This window comes from Lactuca sativa, chromosome 3, assembly GCF_002870075.4.
Source record: "Lactuca sativa cultivar Salinas chromosome 3, Lsat_Salinas_v11, whole genome shotgun sequence".
Classification (NCBI taxonomy): Eukaryota; Viridiplantae; Streptophyta; class Magnoliopsida; order Asterales; family Asteraceae; genus Lactuca; species Lactuca sativa.
Window position 1 is genome coordinate 127,380,886 of NC_056625.2, and position 26,122 is coordinate 127,407,007.

At 34.8% G+C, this 26,122-nt stretch overlaps 3 long non-coding RNA genes and 1 pseudogene across 3 annotated transcripts; 2 read left to right on the forward strand and 2 right to left on the reverse strand.

Moving 5' to 3' along the window:
* Positions 1-1,502: 1,502 nt before the first annotated feature.
* LOC111896243 (ribonucleoside-diphosphate reductase large subunit-like) lies at positions 1,503-5,663 on the reverse strand (annotated as a pseudogene).
* A 1,632-nt stretch (positions 5,664-7,295) lies between these two features.
* Positions 7,296-13,452, reverse strand: LOC111896231 (uncharacterized). The gene is made up of 3 exons (XR_002851836.3): positions 11,755-13,452; positions 8,932-9,159; positions 7,296-7,891 (listed from the first exon to the last, which is right to left on the reverse strand). It is a non-coding gene; the product is annotated as an uncharacterized LOC111896231 (long non-coding RNA).
* On the forward strand, positions 8,961-15,079 carry LOC111896230 (uncharacterized). The gene is made up of 3 exons (XR_002851835.3): positions 8,961-9,099; positions 13,435-13,802; positions 14,776-15,079. It is a non-coding gene; the product is annotated as an uncharacterized LOC111896230 (long non-coding RNA).
* A 4,905-nt stretch (positions 15,080-19,984) lies between these two features.
* On the forward strand, positions 19,985-21,925 carry LOC128133050 (uncharacterized). The gene is made up of 2 exons (XR_008231242.1): positions 19,985-20,621; positions 20,772-21,925. It is a non-coding gene; the product is annotated as an uncharacterized LOC128133050 (long non-coding RNA).
* Positions 21,926-26,122: the final 4,197 nt, after the last annotated feature.

Genomic DNA, 26,122 nt, shown 5'->3' on the forward strand with positions numbered 1-26,122 from the left:
TCTTACTCAGTAAACATCACACAAAAAAAAACCCATAAATTGTCTTTTTTATAAAACCCTAACATACTATCAAATAGGAAGTATTACAAACCTTAGTTATTATTTACCTACACATGCAGACTAGAATACCATGTCTAACATATATTTTTATAAATCGACTATGTTGTATGAACAAAAAAAACCCTAACTTGCTATACGAATATAACATTATTGTTCCCAAAATGATTCAAAATCTTCTCCTTTTTGAATATGATCGCTATTGAAGTTTGACTCAGTAAACATAAAAATAAAAAAAATAAAAATAAATAAAAAAAAAATTCCACACATCGTCATGTTTAAAAAAAACTTAACTCAAAATCAACTTAGAAGTACTACATACCTGAGTTAATGTTAACAAAATTATCTTCATCAATCGATTGCAGTACTTTCGGTGTTTTAAAACTTCGATAGGTATGCACTCGCCTTCATTCTCGAAGCGCTTCGTAGAGTTCTCATTCCTGGTTTCCTTTTATGATACTAACATATTTATACCGGAATGCAATCGGTCGGATTATCTTGATTCTCAGAAAATCTTTCAAATTTTTTGATAGTTCCTCTTGCACCACAAAACGATTTTGTGGGAGAAGATGAAGGGGATATGATCGAATTTGATTAAGAAGCTAGCTAAGAGCGTGTTTGGCTTAGCTTTTAAAAGCTCAAAAGTTCTTTTCCAAAAAGTTACAAAAAGTCAGGAAATCCTGACTTTTCCAAAAAGTTGTTTTTCCTTGTATTAAAACTCCAAAAGTTACTATTTTGCCAAACATCTTTTTGTTTTTTTCTTTTACAAAAAGGACTTTTGGCTGTGAAAAGCTAAGCCAAACACCCCCTAAGTTTCCTTTTGAATTCTGTAAGCAATTTTACTATTTTAGCCCTCTCCGGAATTTGTAGTATTTAATTCTATTTTGAAAAAAAAAAACTAATCTTATTTATTAGTAGCATCTAATTGATTCATCCGATGGTTAATAGTTGTCCTCACGCACTCACTTTAGGGGTGTCTTTAATTTGAACCATCCCCTAGGAGAATAACGTTTATGGTCATGGCTTGACAGAATTGTAAAGAAGATGCTTAACCATTTCATTAAGAAGTAATTTATTTCCTTTCTTCCCTTTTCTGTATGTATAAATTCATGGCATTGCTTGCATAACTTGTTAATGAAGATGTTTACATAATTACAAGTTTTAAAGACTTATGAAACCAGGTACCCAATAACAGAATCGGACCCAAAATTTAAAGAACCCGTAAGCTGTTCCAATATTTTAGGAACTATTGGTTCAACGGTTTCCATTCAATAAGGGCAGGTACCCGCCTATGCTCAACCCTACGTATGTCCATTACGAGTGACATGAACTCACACACACAATATAAAATAATCCAATCATGTTCCAATTTAAAGTACATACCAAACTCTAAAATCTTAAACAAGACCTCAACGCATACGTTTCCAACCTCATTAATCAATTGACCAAACAATTTTAACTTCCACAAGTCATATCCATTCATTCCTCACAGTTCATCAAGAAACACATCATTTGTGTTATCTTCTTCATCACACCTTGCCTTTGCAATCATCACAATCATTTTAACTATGCATTTTAAAAAATGCGTACAATTTCAATCATTATCCTAACCTTACCTACACAAGTCAAGTATGAAAAGTAAGCTGCTCTAGTCCGAGATCGCAGGCAATACATCCCTGTTTTAAGCCCCTGATGCCCAGAAAAAAAGGCTAAATTCAAGAAATAGCGATGTACGTACAATTTTTGTGTATTATAGCATATTTCTTTCTATCTACAGCATTATACTTGCGACTTTTGTGAATGCTGCCCAATTATAGCCTTATACATGCATTTTTTTTCCTTATTAGGACAATGTACTTTGAAAAGACTGCCTAATTATGGCACTGAAAATTGTTTTATATTCGGATGACATTGCTATAATTAGGTTGAATTTTCAAACTTCAAAGCACAATATTGTGACAACACTGTTTTTTCTTGCATTTAATCCAACTATACTGTTTTAATCCCCTGATGTCCAGAAACATAAATATTTTGCCAACCAAATTAGCAGATAACAGAAACAAAACTTAACCCGGTGAAGTATGTCGGGTTAAATGCAAGAAATGGCGACATACTTCCATTTATTTGTTTGTTATAGCCTTCTACTTTTATTCTTTTCTATTAGAGCATTCACATTTTCACTTTTGTTTTCTTCTCATACATTGAAAAAACTGCCAGGTTCTAGCCTTATACTTTCAATTTTTTTTCTTATTAGGATACTGTACTTTGAAAAATCTACCAAATTATAGCACTGAAATCTGCTTTAATGACATTGCCATAACTAAGTAGATTTTTCAAAAGACAATGTTGAAATAAGGAGAAATAAAAATATGATTATATAGTAAACAAAATCAACAAAGGTATATGGGAGTTATATTTGAGTTGATGCAAATTTGAAAACATAATAAAGAAAATCAGGGAATGAAATAACTGCCCGATTCTAGCCCTATACTTTCCATTTACCCCAAGCGTTTAATTATTTCTCGGATTTTTTTTTTGGTTGAAAAAAAAAACACTTTCATGGGGAGGGGGTTGGTAGAAGATACATGGCTTAGTAATAATTTTAAAATTATAACAATTTCATAGTTTAACCATAACTAAAATAGTTGATATACCTTGGACCAAGCATGAAAGTGCAGTGCAGTGAGCTTGTCAAAGTTGGGTCGATCCACATGAATGTTGAGACTTTGACTCTGGTCAATGTAGCATCCATGGTCGACAGCCATGTCAACCAAAGTCCTTTGCTCGATCTCCCAAACAGTTCTGATTCCAACAACACCAGAAAAAGGTATAAAGGTAAGATAAATAAAAATAAAGGCATTGTAATTTAGATCATGCTTATAAATAGCTTTCAAATCTTCAGGGATAACAGAAATTTTCTGAACAGAACCGTCCGGGATCATGTGATTCATCAGATCAGGAGACCAGAGGCCCATTTGAGTTATGTCATGCAACAAATGTTTGTTCACAACAAAACATGTAGCACTACAAAACACAATTACCAGTCAACCACTATACATAATTTACTTAATAGTTAATCAATATTCCAACTACAAAGATTAAACATAATAAAAGCTTATCAAAACCCATATAAGGTGACATTAAAAAAAAATACATATTTTCCAGTTATTTAAAAGGAATAGAATCATAAGTTACTTCAAATCATGGATTTCATTAGAAGTTATTTAAATAAAAACCATATATATATATATATATATATATATATATATATATATATATATTGCAATTTTGCATTTCATTCCATAGTGGAATTAAAAAAACCACCCTTAGCCATGTTCTCTAAGAATGATCCATTCCATCACATAAATGATAAAACAAACAATCTTTTTCATTCCATAACGCAAGACCATAGAATTACGCACTGTGAAACTCTGTGACTCGAGATATTGGAGTTGTATGGCGCAAAGCACTCATTGTTTCCAAGAATTTGGCTTGTTAAAGCAGTTGGCATGAGAGCAACAAGAAGGGAATTTCGTACGCCATTCTTGGCTAAGATTTTTCCAGTCCCACTTTTCCGACGGCGTTACATCCCACATGTCTAGTTGGAGAATCCCCTAAAAGTATATTACAAAAAAAAATAACAGGGTATTAGCTAAAATTTCTTAAACCCTATGAATAATTCTACAAAAAGGTTACTTTTCCAACAACCCCTAAGATGGTCCATACTTTCCCAACCCGAAGAGCATCATGTGAGATGTAAATCAGATACATAATACCCTGCTAAATGACTGGCAAGGAACCAATCCACATTTGAATTGAAACTCTGACACTATAACTGTAGTCAGTTTCAAAGATACCACTCAAAACAAAGTGTACTACACCCTCGGGGCAAAAAGGTAAAAGAAGCATCACCCTTTAAAGTAAACATCCAAAGAGACACACCTTACTAACAGGACTCCCATTATATGTTTCATAGACACCTTCTTTTTTAGCTAATCCAGATGAAGCTTTCAGTATATGGCCTCAAATATGTCTTTATTCAACTGTTGCGCCTGCATTTCAAGACAAAAAAGAAAATAATAAATAAATAAATAAAAGTCAATAAGCAGCAAGCTATTTAAGAATAATTATAAAATAAATGAAGAAAACTATTTACCTCTGGTGAATCATATGGCATACCAAGCAATATGAAAGCATCTGCAAGACCTTGGACCCCAATTCCAATGGGTCTATGCCTTCTATTTGACATTTTTGCAGTTTCAACAGGGTAATAGTTCACATCGATGGTTTTGTTGAGATTTGTGGTAACAACTAATGTGATCTGCCCTACACAACACGCGCAAAGATTTACGATCATGGTGTAATAATAGATTCTAGGGATAAATGCAAGATATAGCATCCTACTTTCAATAAAATCATTATAACTTTCAAGCAGTGTCCTTTCAATAATCTACCCAACAATAGCATTGTTCTATAGAAAAATTCAAATTAGGACTTTATACTTAGAAAATTCAACAAAGTTATAGTAGTGAAAATTTCTTATAATATAATGGAGAAAAATTTAGATAGTGCAATGTTGTAATTAAAGAAAAAGTAGGATGTTAACATCAATGAAAAGTACGTTGCTATTTCTTAGCATAACCCGTGATAAGTTTCAAAGCCAGACCTCAGCTAGTTTGTCGAAATCAAAGTATCTGTTGCCAGAACCAATGCTACCAACAAGCTTTGATGGTTGAGATTCTGCTGAAACTCCCTGAAATAAATATATTAAATACAAGTTCAAATGAATCATAACCATATTAAAATGGGCTAATCATATTTACGAGTTAGAACCCACTTGATACGAACGAGTTGTACACTATTTGGCATGCATTGGACTCAAAACAAGACTTGGATACAAAAAGATCGATGGAACAAAGTGGGACTAGGACCAGTTCTCAATCTGTTGTTTGCGAAAATACATTAATTAATGACCTCATTTTCAAATCTATTTCTCTAAAAACATACCTTCACTCGAACAAATTGAGGTAATGCGATGGATGCCAGATTACACACAGCAGTTTCTGTTGGACTTGTGTACTCAATAATCTCAGCACACAGAGTCGAAGAATTGATGGTGCCAAGATTCTTTTGATTGCTTTTTCTATTACAAGAATCCTAAGAATGAAGCATCATAACTTAACTTATGAAAATATGAAAAACAAAACATAATATATATAACTAGAAAATCTTCCATCTTACTGAATTACCTTGAAGAGCATGTAAGGGGTTCCGGTTTCAATCTGGGACTTGAAAACTTCATACCAAAGTTTCTGTGCCTTGACAACTTTCTTAGCTTTCCCCTGGGTTTGTAAGGAAGATTTACTATTAACAGAAAAGAGCTACTCAGCTACAAATCGCATTATCGACTCCGTGTTAAAAGCAAGGAAACAAATAGCAGAATGCAGTTAACAGGAAATGGTGAGAACAAATCATACTTGGGGCTTGGGTGTCCCAGCATTGAGGAGGGTGGGAGAAGCATGAGTGAACCAGCTCTGTGAGGTCAACTCATAAGTCTTGATTACAGAATCAATGTCATCCTTATGAATCCCAACTGCAACTCTCATCAGCATATGTTGAGGCCTTTCGACAACCTTCCCTTCTATCTTCAAGAGATAATATTACTCTAGGGTTTTAAAACCAACATAATCATAATCAAGATCCCTGTCATATATAATCTCACTGTCCAACTTTTCAGCATGCTGAAACAAAAAGGTTATGCCATTAAAAATAAAAAATCAAGATTCACAATTTCAACTTATATTTTGTTGTTCATGGGTTAATTAAATTTGGCTAAAACAAGTATATAGAAAAACCATCAGTTATATATATATATATATATATATATATATATATATATATATATATATATATATATATATATATATATATATATATATATATATAGCTTGTGGGTGTGGATGCCGTAAGAAGCTCCAACACTGATTACTACAAGTAAAAAACAGGAAACATACATTCAGATGATTTAATAGTCCGTCATCCTGGATCAACAAATTTTGTCTGCCGACTAAAATTTTTTGTTTTTTTAGGACAAATATAAGAGGGTAAAGCAAACATGGAGATAAAAAAAAACACGAACAGCAGTGCAGATTATATCCGAAGAGCTCATCGTAAATAGTATATCAAATCAGAAGCGTATACATTAAATTAATACGAGACAGGGTGAAAAAATAGAATCATTATGCAACACCTCCGCCGGAAAATTAACATTGCAAACTCACAATAGCTGACGCCGATGGCAGATTTTGTAATCAATTGGTACCGAGGAGTGCAATGCAAGTTCGCATCTTGCATCTCAAGACATGATTATCGGCCTATGAGGCGCAAACCGTTGCATACTCTCAAATATGCAAAAGATAAATAAACCAGGTAAATTTCTAAATGGGTTGAGATTGGAAATTACTGAGCAACATAACCAAATTTGTCATGTTTTTAGAAAAATACATATGCTTAATGAAATTTTGAAAAAAGATCACATAGTCTAGAATACATATGTTTCGGAAACTCAGGAACAAGGCGAAATAAAGAAAATTTTCCTTCCCTCATTTTCTTTTTGTCAATCTTTTTCTTCTCTTTCCTTTATTGAATTTACAAAAAAAACTCGGGAACATCCCTCACTTTCTCTCCATTCCCATCCATATCTCTCCTTAAGTAGAACTCGGGGAGAAGGTGTAAAGTGAATGATATGACTTGTTATTGTAGTCCCCTACACCGCTATACGTATATATCATTACAGAAAATCAGAACATTCATTTTAGACTTCACGGCATTTCAGAGTTGCATTAGATTGCATTTGGGACTACTCTTAATTCGAAATATACAGTCTGACAAATGAAACAAACGAAGAGCTCCAATATTAATGGGTATATGTCCATTCTTTTGTAGGTTATTATGTGACTATATGTTTAAAAAAATAGTTTGAGTGTTTTTTGTATGGTTATATTTGATTAGCCGGAAATAATTCGTGTTGGCTCGATTTTAATGGTTGTTATGCTTATTGTATAATTATATGTGATTAATAGGACAAGTAAAACCATAAAATAATCCGCATCACTCCGGATGCATAGATATAGTCTGAAATACGTAGATATAGTCTAAAATATATAGAAAGTGTCAATTTTGGTGGTACTTAGGCTTTTTTTATGATTACTATTAGTATTAGCAACAACTAAGACAAATAAAAACTCTAAAAAACAACATTGTTATACTTTGAAATGCAAACATTTAGTTCGTAATACGTAGAACTTGTAAAATACGAAGAACGGTCCTGAATTCTATTTTGGAATAGTGGCCATTTTAGTCTAGAAACACTAAATAATTAGCTAATTTAAATCATTTTTATTGTAGCATGGCGATAATTACGAAACGGTTGTAACTACAACCTGCAAACCTAGACTGGTCAGGGAAATTATGGCTTGTTTACAGCCCACCCCCACACGGGTGGCGCTCTGTGGGCGTCTTGTTTTGGTGTGTGGGTTGATGAGTTGATGGGTGTAGCCAAAGATCGTACACATTCTTTTTGTTCTCTGGAAGATAGTCGGTAACAACTCTTGAACATCTATTTTCCTTAGAATAAAATTCTTTTACGACTCGTACTTTCTTATCTGGTGAATCCTTTTTCTTTAGCTTTTTGGATGGACTCTTTCGAAATCTGAATTTAAATCTTCTAGTTGTTGCTTTTCTTTGGTGTTGGAGACTGTTGTCATTTTTGTTTTGCTGGACTTTTTTCTTTTTGAATCTTTCTTTTCTTTGGTGTGTGTGTTCCTTTATTTTTCTGGTAAATGAAAATATACAATACATGAATAAGATAGAAGTATTCATATATGAATAGGCAAATAGGACAAAAATAGAACAATGATATATATATATATATATATATATATATATATATATATATATATATATATATATATATATATATATATATATATATATACACACACACACACACTAGCCGTTTACCCGCGCCAAGCGACGGGTGCGAATAATTTTTTTAGAAATTCGTTTTTAAAAGTCATTAGTTTTTTTGCGCAAATAGTTTAAAAAATAAAACTTTGTTATGGATTAAATAACTGCATATTTTTATTTTTATATATAAATTTACATTGTTGATTACAACCCTCATTAAATCATTGTTTTTTTAGTATAATTATGATTTTTGTTGTTTTTTGGTCACAACAGACGGGCGGCGAACAAGTTCACTTAACAATTATTTCCATTTGAAAATATGTTATATTTTAAGGAACACAAATTACTAACAATGAGCATGTTCAAGAATTCTACATGTTAGAAGTTATTTGTATCCTCTATTGTTTTCATTAAAACTATAATAAATTCTCTCTTTCTCCATAACCAGATAGTTTTTCTTTATAGCAATCAATTTCTTCTAAAATCATTTCATTTCATATTCTAATGAACAAAGTATATAGAATAGAATGGGGTATTAAAACTTATTTATACACTTTATTTTTTCATATTTTTAATTATATCAAGATTTCATTTTGGTATTGTAGTAGTTTGTTTTACTTGAGCTTATATGCCAAAATTCCGGTTTTTCTCTTACAACGAAATCTTACGGAATAAGGATCAACATTTCTTTCATTTAACAAATAAAGGAAATCGAGTTTAACAGAGAATGTGATCACGTTTTTCATTTTTTGGACTACATCAAAAGAGATGTTGTATGTAGTTTAGGGACTATTTTGTAAAATACTACCTAACGTTCAACCCTTTTTATTGACTTAAAACCCGTCGTATAAAAGCCAAAAAAAAAAACCCATAATTCACATTTAAATTGTTTTCATATATACAAACCTCCTTGGAGGGATTGAGTGTATCCTTCTTCCAAGTCGACACCCCTGCCTCTGGTTAGAATCGTAGAGTCGGAGCCGATCATCTTCCAATGGTCGACTTCTTCTATTACTCTGTCAACGGCGAAACATGGCTCCTAAATTTCACTAAGAAGACCCTTATTCCACCAAGGTAAAACTGAAATCTTCTTCTTCCTTAAACTGTTTTGTTTCTTCTTCTTTACATTGTCATCTGAAACCAACTAACAAATCAGTTATTTGAGAAACAGGTAATCTCCCAATAGTCAAAGACTCAATTTTATTAATCGATGAAAACCCCTAAGCTATGGAGCGTTATAATTATAACGTCGTGCTACAAATCCAGAATAACAAACACCCTAATTCAAATAATAGATAAAACTATCTTTAAATACTAACTAATAGTTATGAGCTGAAATAAAAAATAAACCCTTATCCCAAAACTTGAGCCTAGCCACGTCTTTGATAGACCCTCCCAAAACGCCTCTCAGTTGCAAAGACTGACTTATCATTACTCCCCTGCCAAAGTTGAACCTTGTCCTCAAGGTTAAACTCCGGAAACTGCCTGTTGATTGCAGCAAACAGCTCCCAAGTTGCTTCATACTCAGGCAAATCCTTCCATTTAATCAACACCTCCCGACCTTCAAGCGCCTCGCGCAACCCCTCCACCTGACCCGGTTGCAGAATCACTTCCATCTCATCCGTGAGGGTAGCTGGTAACTGTGGAGTAGCAGTACGATTCCCAATCGACTTCTTCAATTGGGAGACATGAAAAACGTCATGAATCCTAGCTGTCTCCGGTAGTTTCAGCCTATAAGCCACGTGTCCCACTCTCTCCAAAACTTCAAATGGCCCGAAATACCTAGGAGCCAATTACTCGTTCCTCCTCCTTGCCACCGTATGTTGTCTATAAGGTCGCAACTTGAGGAATACCTGGTCACCCACCTGAAAAGAAACATCACGCCGCCCTCCATCAGCTACACACTTCATCTGCTGATGTGCCTTTAGTAAATGCCCCCTCAGTTCCTGCAGCACCCGATCCCGTTCCTCTAAGAATGCTTCAATGGTACCCACCAGTGTCCGTTTGTTCCCGTAATATAGCAGCTGTGGCGGATCTCTACCGTACAAAACCCGAAAAGGAGTCGTTTTAGTGGACGTGTGAAAAGAGGTATTATACCAAAATTCTGCCCACGGTAACCACTTCACCCACTGTTTGGGCGCATCCTGCACAAAACACCTTAAATACGTCTCCAAACACCTATTCACCACTTCAGTTTGACCATCCGTTTGAGGACGGTACGCTGTACTTCTCTTCAAGGTCGTACTCATTGCTTTAAACAACTCCCGCCAGAATTGACTAACGAAAACCTTGTCCCGATCAAACACAATAGACTCCGGAACCCCATGCAAACGAACAATTTCCCTTATAAACACCCCGGCTACCGACAGCGCTGTGTAAGGATGTTTAAGAGGGATAAAATGGGCATACTTACTCAACCTATCCACTACCACAAAAATGAAGGTATTACCCTCTGACTTTGGTAAACCGTCTATGAAGTCCATAGCGATATCAGACCATACCCTCAAAGGCAATTCCAAGGGCTGAAGTAATCCCCCGGGAGCCAAGGTCGAGTACTTCTGCCTTTGACACGTATCACACTCCGCCACCCACCTGGCAACATCCGTCCGCATACCCTGTCAAAAAACTTCACGCGACAACTGCTGGTACGTTTTATGAACTCCTGAGTGTCCTCCCACCACTCCCTCATGGTATTCCTTAAATAAAATTGGTACCCAACGAGAAGCTTTTGGAATAACCAACCTTCCTTTGAATAACAGCCTTCCGTTTTCACACGTATACCCCACAACTTCGTCTCCACCCTGACTACACTTTTGCTTGATAGCTTGAATACCCGGGTCCACATCTAATTCCTTCCAAAGTTCCGCCCAATCCACCTGACAACTAGCATGTAACGAAGCCATAACTGGGACTTCTACCCGCCTAGACAACGCGTCTGCCACCCCATTTTCTTTTCCCGGACGATAAACAATGTCGAAATTATACCCCATCAGCTTAGAGAGCCATTTTTGGTGGTCCTCCGACACGGTACGTTGCTTGAGTAAGTACTTTAAGCTGCGTTGATCAGTACGAACCACAAACTTCCGACCCAGCAAATACTGGCGCCATTTCTGAATGGCAAAAACGATGGCCATGAGCTCACGTTCATACACCGACTTCAATCGTGCCCGTGCCCCCAAAGTATGGCTATAAAAAGCCACTGGTCTATCATCTTGGAGTAGAACTGCACCCAATGCATAACCGGACACATCCGTCTCAACTATGAACTCCTTTGAGAAATCTGGAAGTGTAAGAACTGGTACCTTTCTCATAGCCTGCTGGAGTTAAAAGCTTCAGTAGCTTCATTGGTCCAATGAAAACCATCTTTCTTCAATTGCTCTGTTAACGACCAAGCAATTTTCCCATAATCTTTGACAAATTTACGATAATACCCCGTGAGACCCAAAAAACCCTGTAACTCGCGCAAGGTTTTTGGGACCGGCCATTCAAGCATAGCACTGATCTTCGAAGGATCAGCAGCAACTCCTTCCTTAGATACGATATGGCCCAAGTACTCGGCCTGAGCTTGCCCAAAGATGCACTTTTTCTGGTTAGCAAACAACCGATTCAATTGTAACATCTCCAAAACTGAGGACAAATGTTGGACATGTTCTTTCTCGTTTTTGCTATACACGAGAATATCATAAAAAAAAAAACTAGAACAAACTTCCTCAAAAACGTTCGGAATACCTTGTTCATCAAGGCTTGACCACCATATCCCCCAAACGCTGCAGCCAAGTCATTCCTAATATGAGATCCGACCCGCCCAGGTCCAATAGAAAAAAATCTTCAATTATTTCAGTCTCAGGAAGGTTTAGTATGACCTCCTTGCAAGCCCCCCAACTTGTGTCCGTCCTCCCGTTCCCTAGCGTCACTGCCACCTTACGCCTACCCAAACTCTCCAACCCTAACCTCCCCGCTGTGGCCTTGGAGATGAACGAGTGAGTAGCCCCACAGTCTATCAATACCACCACCTTATTGCCTCCGATTTCTGCCCATATCTTCATCGTGTGAGGAGGGGTTAACCCACTCACTGATTTCAGCGAAACCTCCAAGGAATCAAAGTGAGCGTGCTCCTCCTCTTCATCCTCCGGTTCCACATCATCACCCTCCTCATGGACCATCATAACTTGCAACGATTTGTTTGGGCACCGGTGACCCGGCCCAAACTTCCCGTCACATTTAAAACATAACCCCTTAGCCCTCTTATCAAGAAATTCTGCTTCTGTGAGCCTTTTAAAAGTTGAATTAAGCCCACTCTCTTTCTTCATCAGCTGACTTGGGTTAGTATTAACTTGATTGGGTTTGGTTTGGAACCCGTGTTCCCCCTTAGACACAGAACCGGGTCCTGATTTTGCTGCCGTACCCGATTTGACAATTCTGCCCCCCCTTATTATCATCAATCTTAATTGCCACCCTGATTGCTTGTTCCAGTGAAACCGGTTCAGCAATTCGTACCTCCGCCCGGACTTCCGGTTTCAGCCCCTTGATGAAGGTGCACTCCATTATGTCGTCCGGAACACCCAATAACTGACCCGCGAACCCTTCAAATTTGTCAACATACTCCCGAACTGTGCCCTCTTGACGGATGTCAAGAAATTGCTCTTTGACACTTCCTTCCTGTGATTGTTGAAACCTCTCCAGCAACTTGCGTTTAAAACGAGACCATGAACCAAAAGGCGACTTCTCCTCCTTCCAACGAAACCATGACAGAGGTGATCCCTCTAAGCAGATTCCCACAGCTTTCAATTTATCCTTCCCACGGAATTGATGCAATTCAAAATATCTTTCAACCTTGTAAAGCCAGCCCTGTGCATCGTCCCCTGAGAAAATTGGTATTTCATCTTCCTACAATCACGGACCAGGTCTCGTTTCTTTCCCTCTTTCCCTTTCCTCGATCGCTTTGAAACTCCTGATCTTGAACTTCTGTCCGACAAATCCGAGTCTTCATCTGACTCGTCGCTGGGGTCTGATGGCGAGTCGTATTTGGATTGCTTCTTCTTAGATCCACCCACAGTCACCATTAATTCCGCCACCGCCTGGGTTAATTGTTGGATTTGATCAGCAAATTCCGCCTGGCGAGCCTCAGACGATTCCACAGCCTTGTTGACAACATCCTCCAAAGCCACAATCCGTTCGGTGTTGCTGCCTTTGCCGGAAAGCTTTCCCCCTCTATCTCTCTCACAGTCCCCACCATACTAACTCTTTTTGTACTTTTTTCCCAGAGGAATGAAGATGAAGTGTTTGTTTCTTTATCATTGCATCTTCCTACCACCTACTAATGTAATTAACCATTGCTTCTTTTTTTAGATCTTGTACCATCTTTTCCTTATATAAAAGTTGTTAATTGTTACATTTCATAATTTGTAGAAAACCTAACCAGATTTGTTGGGTTGTTGATTTTGGGGGGATTTGTGTCAATTGTTGTGAATATATCAGAATCTCTTGAAGGATGATGGAAAAAAATAAGAACAGGGAAAATACCTATGAGGTTAATTTATTTGATTTGTTTATTTTATCATTGAATTTCTTGCATTTTGATTCCATGTTTCCTTGCAAGTGAAGGGTTTGAGGATTAACTCAATATGAACTACTACCAACATCCAGAATGGTATGCATCTAATTAAAAAAGCAACATACAGTTAGGGTTTGAGGATGTTTACATTATCATTGAGTGTCTTGTATTTTTTATGGTAAACATCATATGGATTTTCACTTAAAGGCATCCCCAAGACTAAGTAAGTTATTTTCTAGCCCTAAACTAATTTATGCTTTCAATGTCAAAATGTCTTTTATATTTTGTTAATCTTTTTTTCATTTATGACAACGATAATTTAGTTTAAGTTATACAAATATGGTGTAATTATAGTCTTAATTTGTCAAAAATGGTATATTTTTACACTGAATGTGGTATCATTGATTTTTTTATTATTAAAACAAATCATCTTTTTTCATATTAGCAATACACTTTGAAAATATACCATTTACATCAACCTACATTAATTTTACTTCACTTTACAACAATGTACTTTGTAAATTTACTAATTAGAGCATCCTACTTTCATTTTAATAAGAAATAAAATAAAAGTAGGATTATGTGATCGGTAGATATTCAAAGTTCATTACTCTACAATGAAGTAGAAATATAGTTGGTTGCTGTAATTAGTAGATTCTCAAAATCTGATCTAGAGTGCAGATTTGTCATGAGTTATTTTTTTGGTGTATTAGGGTTGAAGCTTTAGATGAAAAACAGTAAAATAATTGGATTTTAACTTTTAAAGGTTAGTGTATTCGTACATTAATTTCTTACCAAAAAAATATTGGATTATGGCTGTTTTTTTCTTACTTTCTCACTGGTTTTAGTGTCACCGGCAAGAAGAAAGAAAAATAGTTGTTTGGCTACATCCATTAACGTGTAGATTTAATCTGAAAAAAAACACACATTGGTTGTCGGTTATTTATGGGTAGAAAAAATAAAATATAAAACAATGTTGTAAACTTGTGGATTTAAACACCAATTGCATATATATATGGTATAAAAAACAATTGCAGACCTGATATATTTTATCTGCCGTAATATAAGATTGATTGGTGGCTGATATAGGACACACACACACACAATTAAAGAGAGCCATGATATAAAAGGGGTTATAATGTATATTAATAGCATTTCACAAAGAACTTACCTATTAAGGTTTTTTCTTTTGCAAGGACCGAGAAAGAGAGAATGCAGGAAAAAAACGTTGGCTGTTTCGGGTCCTGTAAACACACATACATCATTAAGAGAGTGTAACTTTGTGTAGAGTGAGTTTGTGTATGTCTGTAGTTTTTTTTCTCTTGTATTAAAGAGGGAGATAGAGAGCGAGTTTATGTATGTAGTAAACACACCCAACACACACCATTAATCGCATTCACAACCTACATACATGTTAGGTTTTATGTATGCAAAACACACACAAACACACACCTATAATCTCATTCATAAAGACTATACATGTTTCGTATTTTTCCTGCAGGAACCGATCAAGATATTTGACAAAATAGGGTTTTAGATCGGATATATAAATAATAAGTAGGTAGAGATATCGTAAACAATAACAAATTTATCGTCACGTTTCCTATAAAAATAGGTTTATTATTTGAATAGGCATGCTTGACTTATTCAAATGATAATAGACATTGACTTTTTCAATTTAAACAATAATATATATTGACTTTTTCAATTTAAACGATAATATATATTGATTTTTTTCAATGGTTGACCAGATAAGTTTTATATTTTCTGTATGCATAAATTCATTGTATATATTGCATAAGGTCTTGTACCTCTTAAAATTCAGCATTTTAGGCTAAATGCTTATTAAGGTATTAGCTGTTTATCCGCGCCAAGCACCGGGTGCAAATAGTTTTTTTTGAAAATTAGTTTCTAAAGACGATTATTCTTTTGTACAGATAGTTTACTACATCTCAAGACATGATTGATTGTGCGTTATCAATTGTGCAACATGTTGTTATACACCACATTTAATGTGTAATGGAATTGTTCGTCAAACTTCATCAACTCGGAAATGATTCAAAAAGAATACACGTCTGATCAAATCATGTTCACAAACAATGACCTCAAACACTATGGGACGATTGCCAAAATTGTCTCTCTGAGATATGTAATAAATAGTTATGTAAATTATAATAATATATTAATTAACAGAAAATGACATTCATTTTATTGTATTCAAAGTACGATTAAGCATCAAAATGAGAACTATGTTCCGTTTAGCGTTGTCCCAAAATTTCTACATGAAAAGTTATCGACAAAAGGTTAATAGGCTAGTTTAAAACAATTTGAATTATTAAGTCTTTGGAATCAGAAAGATTTATTCGAAAACCGAGATTCAAACACTTTTGAATAAATGATTGTTTTTAAAACAATTTAGATTTATCCCTAAAACAAAGATTCAAACACTTTTGAATAAAAGACTATCTTTAGACAATTTAATTTTTCTTTAGAACGAAAATTAATATATTAAAAAAAACCACTTGGACAATACTTACGTAAAACAACGAACTAAAAAAATGTTGATTGACTTATATAAGAATACAATGGAAAAAAAAAACTTTATTATACAATTATCCAAAATCCACTATCAATTTAAACCATTAATAAACACCCATTTTCGAAGTGAACACTTTAATGGATAATAACGTGACATGATCATTTGTTTTAGCGAAATTGTTGACAACTTCCATCAAATGTCACAGTTTGGTGGTCTTATTTGACGGAGATGGGCTCAAATAAATAGTAATATAAATCCCTGCACATTTAAAATATAATTAAATTGTCATGTCTAAAAAATATTAGTGTTTGAAGTTAATAGAAATTCTTATGTGAACATTTCATGACATGGTAAATGCATCCGGGAGATTCCCATTAAGGTTTCTCCGTTTTCACATGTTTTGGTTTTTAAAATATATATATCCATTTTTTCAAAAAATAATATATAAGTTTAAATTTAAAGTAGTAAATATGTTTCATATAAAAAAATATTTTACCATATTAAAAAAGTTAATATATAAAAATGTTTGATAAGGATGAAAATAAGAACACATACAAATTTTCATATATTATAAAAGTACAAAGAATTTATATAAATTATTATCAAACCTCCAACCATGTGAAAGCAGCTAGTTAGCAACAACACACCTTCCATTCACATTTTCTATCAATGTTTTAAATTGAAAATTCTACCCAATTTAGTGGTGCAATCATCTCGCATCATTAACCTGCATCACCATACAAACATTAAATAAGAAAAAGATCATATATAGATTACATCAAGTCGATGCAAAAACAAACTTATATTTAGATGACATACTTATAATTGAGAAAAATTTAGAATAAACAAATTAGATGAAGATGTTAAAATAAACAAATAATACTTTGTATGTTATTGCTTCTTGCAACCTGAAACAGGGGAAACTATACTTACAACTTTGTCTATTAATTATGTAAACACGCTAACCATTATGATATAGATTAACATGTTCATAAGAGACATAATATTTCCAGAGATTTGATGTTTGCATCCTTCATTTACTACAACCCAAAAAAAATGTAATTAAAACAACATATTTATATTATAAGATTAAATTATCTTTTTTTAGTGAATAATTAACAAACATGTGAGCCTTAGACTTTGTTGAGTTGCTTCTTTTTTCATTGTGCAAAGTTGCACCTGAGGTATAGTTTCACTACCTTTGGTCCTTTTTTCTCTTAGGAGTTTTTTGTTCTTGCCTCTTCAATTATATATATTTACAATGAATGTAAATGTATAAATATAAATAAACTTGAAAAATTATTTAAAAATATCATTGAATCCGTGTGTGCAAAGTAGATTGCTATATAAAAATGCCAAGGATATAATTGGTATAAAAACATGAACTTGCCACTCAACCTAAGGATATCATAAGCAAAATCCTTGAGTGCATGTAATCCATCAATGTCCTTCCATCAACAGGTGAAAGTTAAAACGAATGAAAATTAGCCACCAACTTAAGAAGGGTAGTTTTGTCATTCGAATTTATATGCCCTCTAAACTAACTCATCAGGTGACTGCCAACAAAAATCAATCCCAAATCAAATACAAATTTAGAAACCTATATTTTCCCAATATTACCCTCCAACACCATATTATGCTAAACCTCCAGTTGATTCCTTAAGACGAACTTTCGTCACATCATGTTATTGTGCTCTGCCTATACAATCACTCCTCGCGAAGCTTCAAGTCATGGAATGGAATTTAGTATGAGTTAAACATTATATGATAATAAGTATTTATAAAAAACCAAGTAAAGGGCAGCATGGTCATTTCTTATGGAATAGGGACGGAAATCATTGAAAAACTCCAAAAAATTCCCAACAAGTGGTATCAGAGCGGGTTCTTGTAGATATCAACGATTTTTGCAAGAATCGATCTTGTTTATGGCGAAATTTTATCTTGAATCTCACCTTGTTCTTCAAGTTTTGTAATTTTTATGAAAAGAAAAAGTCTACTACTTCGTTTTATTGCCAAATCTTGTTCAGATCTGTTTCTTCTACCCATTCTATCATATAATTTGTTCTTAATTCGTGTTTTGGAAGAAAAAGAAGAAGAATTTCGTGATTTGTCAAAGTATTTGTGTTCAGATCTACTTTATCACTCTAGAAACCTTCTCAGATCCGTTTTCTCTCTCTAAAATCTTATCAGATCTACTTTCTCTCTCTTCAAGTTCTGTCATTTGTTGAAGATCTAGGCTGTGTTTGGCGCGCCACAGCTAGCTGATAAGCTAGCTTATTTTTCGAGCTTTTTTATGTCGTCGTGTTTAGTAAGCAAAAAAGTAGCTTTTAAGCTAGCTTATAAGTTAGCTTTTTGAAAAGCTACTTAGACTAGCTTTTTAGGAGCTTACCCCTTAATTAATTATAGAAACACATACTCCTACATGTCCTTTTATGTAATTTTATATATTTCAGCTAGCTTTTCAGCTAGTTTTGCCAAACGTTATTTTTTATCAGCTAGCTTTTCAGCTATCAGCTAGCTTTTTATTTAACAGCTAGCTTTTCAGCTATCAACTAGCTCTTCAGCTAACAGCTAGCTTTTCAGCTTGTACGCCAAACATAGCCCTAATGGATAAAACAAATTTATTGTTTGACTCCATTTTAGAACTTGGATTAAAGGTTACTAAACCAATCTATGGTGTTAACAAAGTGACCATGTTTCAAATCAGTGGTCGATCTATGTTGAATGATATTCCTGAGTTGTATAATCTTCTTGTTGATAAAAAAAAATATTTGCATACTCATCTATTAATTACTGTGAGTTAAGAGAAAATGAGAGAATAGTAGAACAATTTCATATTATCTATGGACATTTAGATTAAGAAAATAAACAGACGATGGAGATAAAAAGAGTTGAAAAGAAAAAGAAATATGCTCTTGATGTTCTTGCTAAAGTTCATAATGTTCGTCATGTTTCTGAAGAAAAGATGACTCCAGATGTTCTTGTTAAGGGGGAGTCAAGTGGTTCATGTGTTTCAGATGAGTTACATTCCGAATCTGGTACTTCAGAAGTCGAATCTCAAAGAAATTCATCTGAAATCGTGAAAGTGAAGACATTTTGTTCTATTGGAACTCAAACAGATGATTCTTTATGTTCTGAAGATGTTTTTGAAGGAATGATTCCTTACAAAAAGCCAATAATTCAAGATGTTCAGATTTATCAAACTCCTAAGGATTGTGTTCAAAGGTCTTCAAATGTTCAGATTCAGAAAGATGAAAAGGTTGTTCAGATCCGAAATTTGTTTATGAAGCCTAGAAATCAGAATAGAAGAAAGAAGAGGAAGAAGAACAAGATTAAACTGAAGAAGGTTTTGATGCCCAAGGTACAAGTACCTAATGCTTGTGAAAAAATTGAGAAAGTTGAAGTCAAGCATGTTCAAAGAAACTTCAATTCTCATTTTTCTTCAAATAAAATGGTTAGAAGTTAGAGAAAAGAGAAAAGAGAATTTGGTTGGTTTAATGAAATTTATGGAAATTTTTGTTTTCCAACTAAAATGAGGGTATTATTTTCAGAAGATGATAGATTTTCTTTAAATAAGTGGGTATTCAAGAAACCAAGTTCAATGTTGAACCTTAAATGGGTACCAAAAGTCCCATAAAAGTTTTGTCATTTCATAAAAAAATGAGGACAAAAGTTGGTGTAAAATTAGTTAAAAAGGTAAAATCTTGTTGAAGAAATTAAATTTCTTGATCTTTTAAATTGTTGGAAATGACAAAAGTTGAAAAAGGGGTGAAAAAGAGACATTTTCTGCAAAAGGGGTAAAATTCTGACATGTTGCAGTGAACAGTGGATGCAAACTGTCATATGTACTTTTAGCACGGGCTGATTTGGAACTTTTTAAATTCAAAAGATGAAGTTTGATCTGTACATTGGGTGCATTTGATTCTTCACTGATTCTTTAGGGGTGAAAAACGTAACTGTGATGATTTCCTTAATTTGTATTGCTAACGAAGGTACACATTTGACGACGATATATATGAAACGGATATGATGAACAAACAATATGCCAAACTCAAAGAAACGAAAATCGAGAAGCGAAAGTCATTGAAGCGAGCGTAGTGAAGCGAAGGTCAAGAAGCGAACCTGGGTTAGTGTCCAAAAATTGGAACCGAATGGAACCGAACGTTCGGTTGCGTTCGCTTTGGGTATGAAATTGAAGCGAACCTGAGATTCGCTTTCGGTCCTTGATTAATTGATTCGGAGCGAGAGGTTATGGATTCAGGGCTGCCTTGATTCGCTCCATTGAACTTGAAGTGAACCTCTCATAGTCATTGTTATGCAAACGAAACTGGGATTATAGATTCGAAACGAACCTGACAAATCAAGATGCGGAAGTTCGTCTCTCGTCTAAAGACACCAAAACGAAACTGAAATTGGAATAGGAGTTCAGACATTCGTTCAGTCCTCCATTTGTCGTCATCGATTCACAGTTCTTGGCTCAATTTTGAAATTGCATAAACGAAGGTACGCTCGTTCTTGACTGTATAACTCAAATTGGATTCGTTCACATCTTATCACAATCAATTCGAAATTGGGAGTTAAAACCGAAATCAGTTTCGCACTCCAACAATTGGTTTCGTGTTTGTAATCGATTTGGATTTGGTTTGAAAACAGGAATCGGCATTCCCAGGTTCATAATCGGATTATCGGACCTTTCAAATCATCAATCGGAATTGGAATTGGATATCTCAAATCGGAACTTCAAGTAGACTGTCGTCGGATCAAAACCAAAATCTGAAATCGGAATTTATTGTAGTAGAAATCGAAAGTATTTTGCTGATTTTGACTTTTTCTAGTCAAAAGACGTGGTTCATCCGTTCCAGTGAAGAAGATCTTGGTCCCTGCACCTTCAGCGTTTTGATTGTTCCAGTCCTCAACTATTTACAGACTTCACATATTTAACCCACCTTTGATAGTTTCAGCGTTAAAATGAAGAATATGGGTTATATTTTCAACTTTTGCCCCCTGACTTTTAGAAGTTCACAGATTTAATCCCATATCCACAATTCTTTTCAATTTCTTGGGATTCTATCATTTACCCCTTCTTACCAAAATATTTTCATTTCTTATCCTTTTCTTTGGTTTTATTTTTTTCAAACCCTTCTAAATAATTGCTTCTTATTCTATTCTTTTGTCTAAATTTAAATATCGGCAAATACCAAATTAATTTTTGTTATTTTTCCGGTTTTAATTTTTGAGAATTGGGTTTATTCTAAAGGGATTTATTTCATCAAATCTGACGGGTTTTGAAGATTGTTGGTGATTCTTCTTAACTTTTTGGATTCTCTCCATGACATTTGTTGAAGATTCAAGGAGGAGTGATGATTATTCAAGGGGGAGGTCGTATTTGGAAGATTGTTTTTATTTCTCTCGCTTTGAAGACCCCATGTGCTGATGAGTATCACAATTTAGGGGGAGAAATGCCAAGAAGATCGAAAATCGTGATCTTCATCAGTTTCAACATCTAAGGGAAGATTGTTGAGTATTTGAGATATTGAAACTAATTTGACATATTTGGTTATTTAGGGAAGCCTTTTTAGCATTAATCATTTTATGATTCCCTACGATGCCTTTATAGTAGAAGTTCTTAATCGAGCTCTTCTAAGACATTTGTTTTATTTTAAGGCATAGATTTTATATTTATGGTATATTTTTATTGTACCCTATAAATAATCATTAGGTTAACTTTTGGTGTAAGCTTTTTACCAGATTAGAGTTTTCTCTGTACGCTCATCTCATAATCAATATACACAAAAACCTTTATATTACTTGCATATGATGGTGATTGATTCTTGATTGTTCTTGAAATTCCGCATTCGTCATTTTGGATTTATTCCCAACAACCCCATTTTTGCCTTATATTATAAATGACCAGCTATGTAAATAGAAGTTTTTCATAGAGGACTATTTAGGATAAATAGTCTTGATGAAAGTCGCAGTGATCGTAAAAGCGAGTGCATACATAAAAAGAATGTATTAATATGACTTTGTGTGAGGAAGTTATGATTCTAGAAGTTTCAGTGCAATGGTGTGCGGCACAAAAATAGAAATAGAAATCGGTTGATTATTAGCCGAAACAATCTAAACAAGAGTCAAAGATCTTGTTGATACAATTCCGTCGATATAAAGACAAAACATATGTCGTACGGAAAATTTAAGATTTTTATCCGGAATTTAACAGTCTATCTCTGTTAAAAATATAACTTTAGAAATAAAGTGATAAATAGACTACTGAGTCTAAATCAAAATTACAGATCTCGAAGCGCGAGGCACGCAACAATTCTAAAAGGTGGGACGCAAACCACCAGAATTATGACACGTGGCATAATCCGAGAGGACCGACGTCCAGGAGCACGTGACACACTCCTTATATGTGCACGGCGCACTAGGAAAAAATCGCGTATAAATACCCTCATTTGTACCCTCGCTTTCCCACACCAAACTCTCTTACATATCTCTCCGTGGTCTGAATTTTGGAGTATTTTTTGGGAGTCTGAAGGACTCCACTTTAGTGAAACTCTGGGGCAAACGGCTGGGAAAATAGAAGTGCTCGATATCGAAGCCATGCCTACCATCTTCCTGGTTTTTGCTAGAAACTCTCTGAAAGTTAGGCTACACTTATTAAGCTTTTAGTGTAACTTATACTTATATTCATAGTCATTTTTATAAATGTGTAAACAAGATTTATCAGTAATACCCATCATAATATTGATTGATCTATTTACGGGAAAGGTATCGTGAATGGTCACGTTGGTTTTGTTGTTGGATTTCAGAAAGGATATATGTCGAAATGGTCCTACCTCCCAACTGTCATGTCTGGCTGATTCTTATTTAATAGAACTAATAGTATTCATTGAGATTAGTGAAAGATCTAGCTTTCATTACTAGATCGTCATAGAGATTGATAACTTATAGTATTTTAGGTTAATACTTGTTAAGCGTGTTAACCGCAAGTTGGATTGCCAGTAGAATCACCTAGATAGCTGTCAATCGTCTAAGTGATGGTCTGGGTGAGTTATCTCTCTATACCATGTAGTACAATATATATCCATGTATGTTAGGATAGAGAGCTAGTAGAAAAGAGCTAATTGTATAATCTTTATGTGGTTAAGTAGAGTAGAAAGAATAAATGTGCATGTACTAATAGAATTTAAAGTGAAGTCTCTATGTGCGTAATTGTTATGATATTAGATTTAGTTAGGGGATGGTGGTGGAACTATAAAAAGGTTGGGAGCCTATAGGGTCATATGTTGACGAAATGACATGTAGGCCGTAAGTACACATAGACACATGTTGATGAAATGACATGTAGGGTGTAAGTACACATAGACCCGTGTTGACAAAGTGACGTGTAGGCCGTAAGTACACATAGACCCATATTGAGACGAAATGGTCGGGTTGTAAGTCTAAGATACACAGATTATTGGTAGATCGTGAACCATTGTTTGTATGCATGTATATATATATATATATATATATATATATATATATATATATATATATATATATATATATATATATATATATATATATTGTGTTATATGATATTTTGGTGAACTCACCAAGCATCGTGCTTACCAAGTTGAATAAAAATGTTTTTCAAGTACTTCAATGTTTTGTGAGAAGGGCAAGGCTCAACTGTACACACGCGCATTCGCATCATGTTTTCCGCATAATGTAATTAACTAATTATACTTTGATATATTTAAATAAATAAAAAATGAAAAATATGGGTTTAAAATCGGGATGTTACAATATGTACAAATACATTAAGGACTAAATAAGTACAAACTGGAAAATATATTACCCTATTAAGTCAGTTTTCCGGTTTAACCTGGAGTGGCCGATTATAAAGACCGAATGTGGACACAAAACATGTTAAATGGTCAAATGTGAAAGTGTTAGAACCTGAAAGTGAACCTCTAGCAATCCTAACTCCTTATTCCGAAGTGTGTGAATTCCAAAATAAAGAGATGTCCGGAACCTGTCCGGACCAAATAAGAAGGAAAGAAGAATGAAGGCATTCCGGAGCTGATCCTCATGTCCGAAATGCATGCTGATGCACTTCATGTCCGAAATAATACTTGTCCGGAATGAAGTCATTTTTTCTTTTGTGTATTTATTACTTTTGTATTGTATTTGATGTAACGTTTCATAGGACTTAGTCTAAAGTTGTATTTGGACAATCAGAATGTCAGACTTATTTCTTTTGTCCGGTCCTATGTAAACACTTGGGTTAATTCGCTGTAACATTCACTCCTATTTATAGGAGTATTCAATACAAGTCAACTACGAATCTTTTTACTCACTTTTGGCATTCATACTAAGTTCATTCAAAACATTCTTGTTCTTCATTTATTAACTTTACCTTGATCATTTAATCACAATCATCATTTATGTCTTGATCATTTGTTGAATACATTAACTTAGACTTGTCTGGTCTTTCAAGACTTGACTAGAACATTTATTAGCAAGCAGACATTGATCTTAAGCATTCATTCAAGGTTTGTATTTTCAAACATTGTCCCTACGCATCGATCTTGTTCTCACAATTGGTATCAGAGCTTGAGTGGTTGTCCTTTAAATCCATAAAGATCAGATTATAGTTGGTTTGAAATTACCTTGGTGTTTCAACCATTTCCGTGTCAAGGATAAAATTTATTCTATATACCACTTTAGCTTGAAGATATCTTAACTTCAATGGCTGCTTCTAATCCTCAGCAAATGATTTCAATGCAAATCGCAAATAGTGTGGGTGGCCCTACACGTGCCCCATTACTAGTTGTGGAAGAATATGATCACTGGAAAGTTAGAATGGAAAGATTTCTAATTGCCAAAGATAAAGGTGAAGAAATATGGAGATCCATCACTGAAGGTCCACATGTTCCTGTAAGAACAGATGTAAGAGATGCAACTACTCAGCTCATGCGTGAAGATGAAACTCGCCCAGCTCCTCTAACTGCTGATGATATCGAGAAGCTGCACGCTGATCAAGTTGCTTTCTATGAAATGGTGTTTGGTGTTCCTCCCTCACTCTTCGAGCATATCAAGCTGTGCAAATTTTCCAAATAGATATGGAACACTCTTCAGGACCTAATTGAAGGTTCCGAAAACATGAAGGACAAGCGCCTCACCTCAGTTGTCAATGACTTCGACACCTTCACTACCACTCCAGGTGAATCTATGGCCTCCGCTTCCAGTCGTTACCGAATCATTGTCAACAACATGACTGCTCATGGGATTGTTCGAACTCCTTTGGAGTACACTCTCAAGTTTATTAACAGTATCGGCAAAGGATGGGGAAATGTGAAATCTTGTCTCTAAAGCAATGGTTCATTGAAAAAGTTGAAGCTCTATCAACTTTTTGATGAACTTCAAGGACATGAATCAAATGTTGCTCAGAACATAAGGGAACTCTCCGGAGGTCCTCTTGCCCTTGTTAGTTCCTTTGAACCAAGCATTCCGAACTCATCCACCTCGGATCCCTTCACACCCATTGTTCCATTGGTTCAAACTTTCGCGCCTACCTTGTCCACACAAACCTTAACAGTTAATGAATTTGAAGCCATGAACTCTGAACTCCGTTTTCAACAGGAGTTCGCCTTACTCTTAATGAAGTACAAACATCCGATAAACTCCTATTACAAACCATACCAAAACCGATTCAATGCTCCTCACCATAAAAATCCTCAACATCACTCTGCTCCGGAACCTAAACCAACTTCCTAAAATCCTCCGGCATATAAACCAAACATCACTAAACAAAACACTGCTCTAGAACCCTCTCAAAATTCCAAATCAGACAAACCAAAGATTGTGTGTCATAAGTGTATACATGCAAATCATTTTGCTAAAGATTGTCTAGCTGATGCTCCACTAAAGCCAAAGGTCAAGGACTCCACCTACTACATCCGTAGAGCTCACGAGATGGCTGAAAGTGAGAAAGCATTTGTTACAACTGTTTC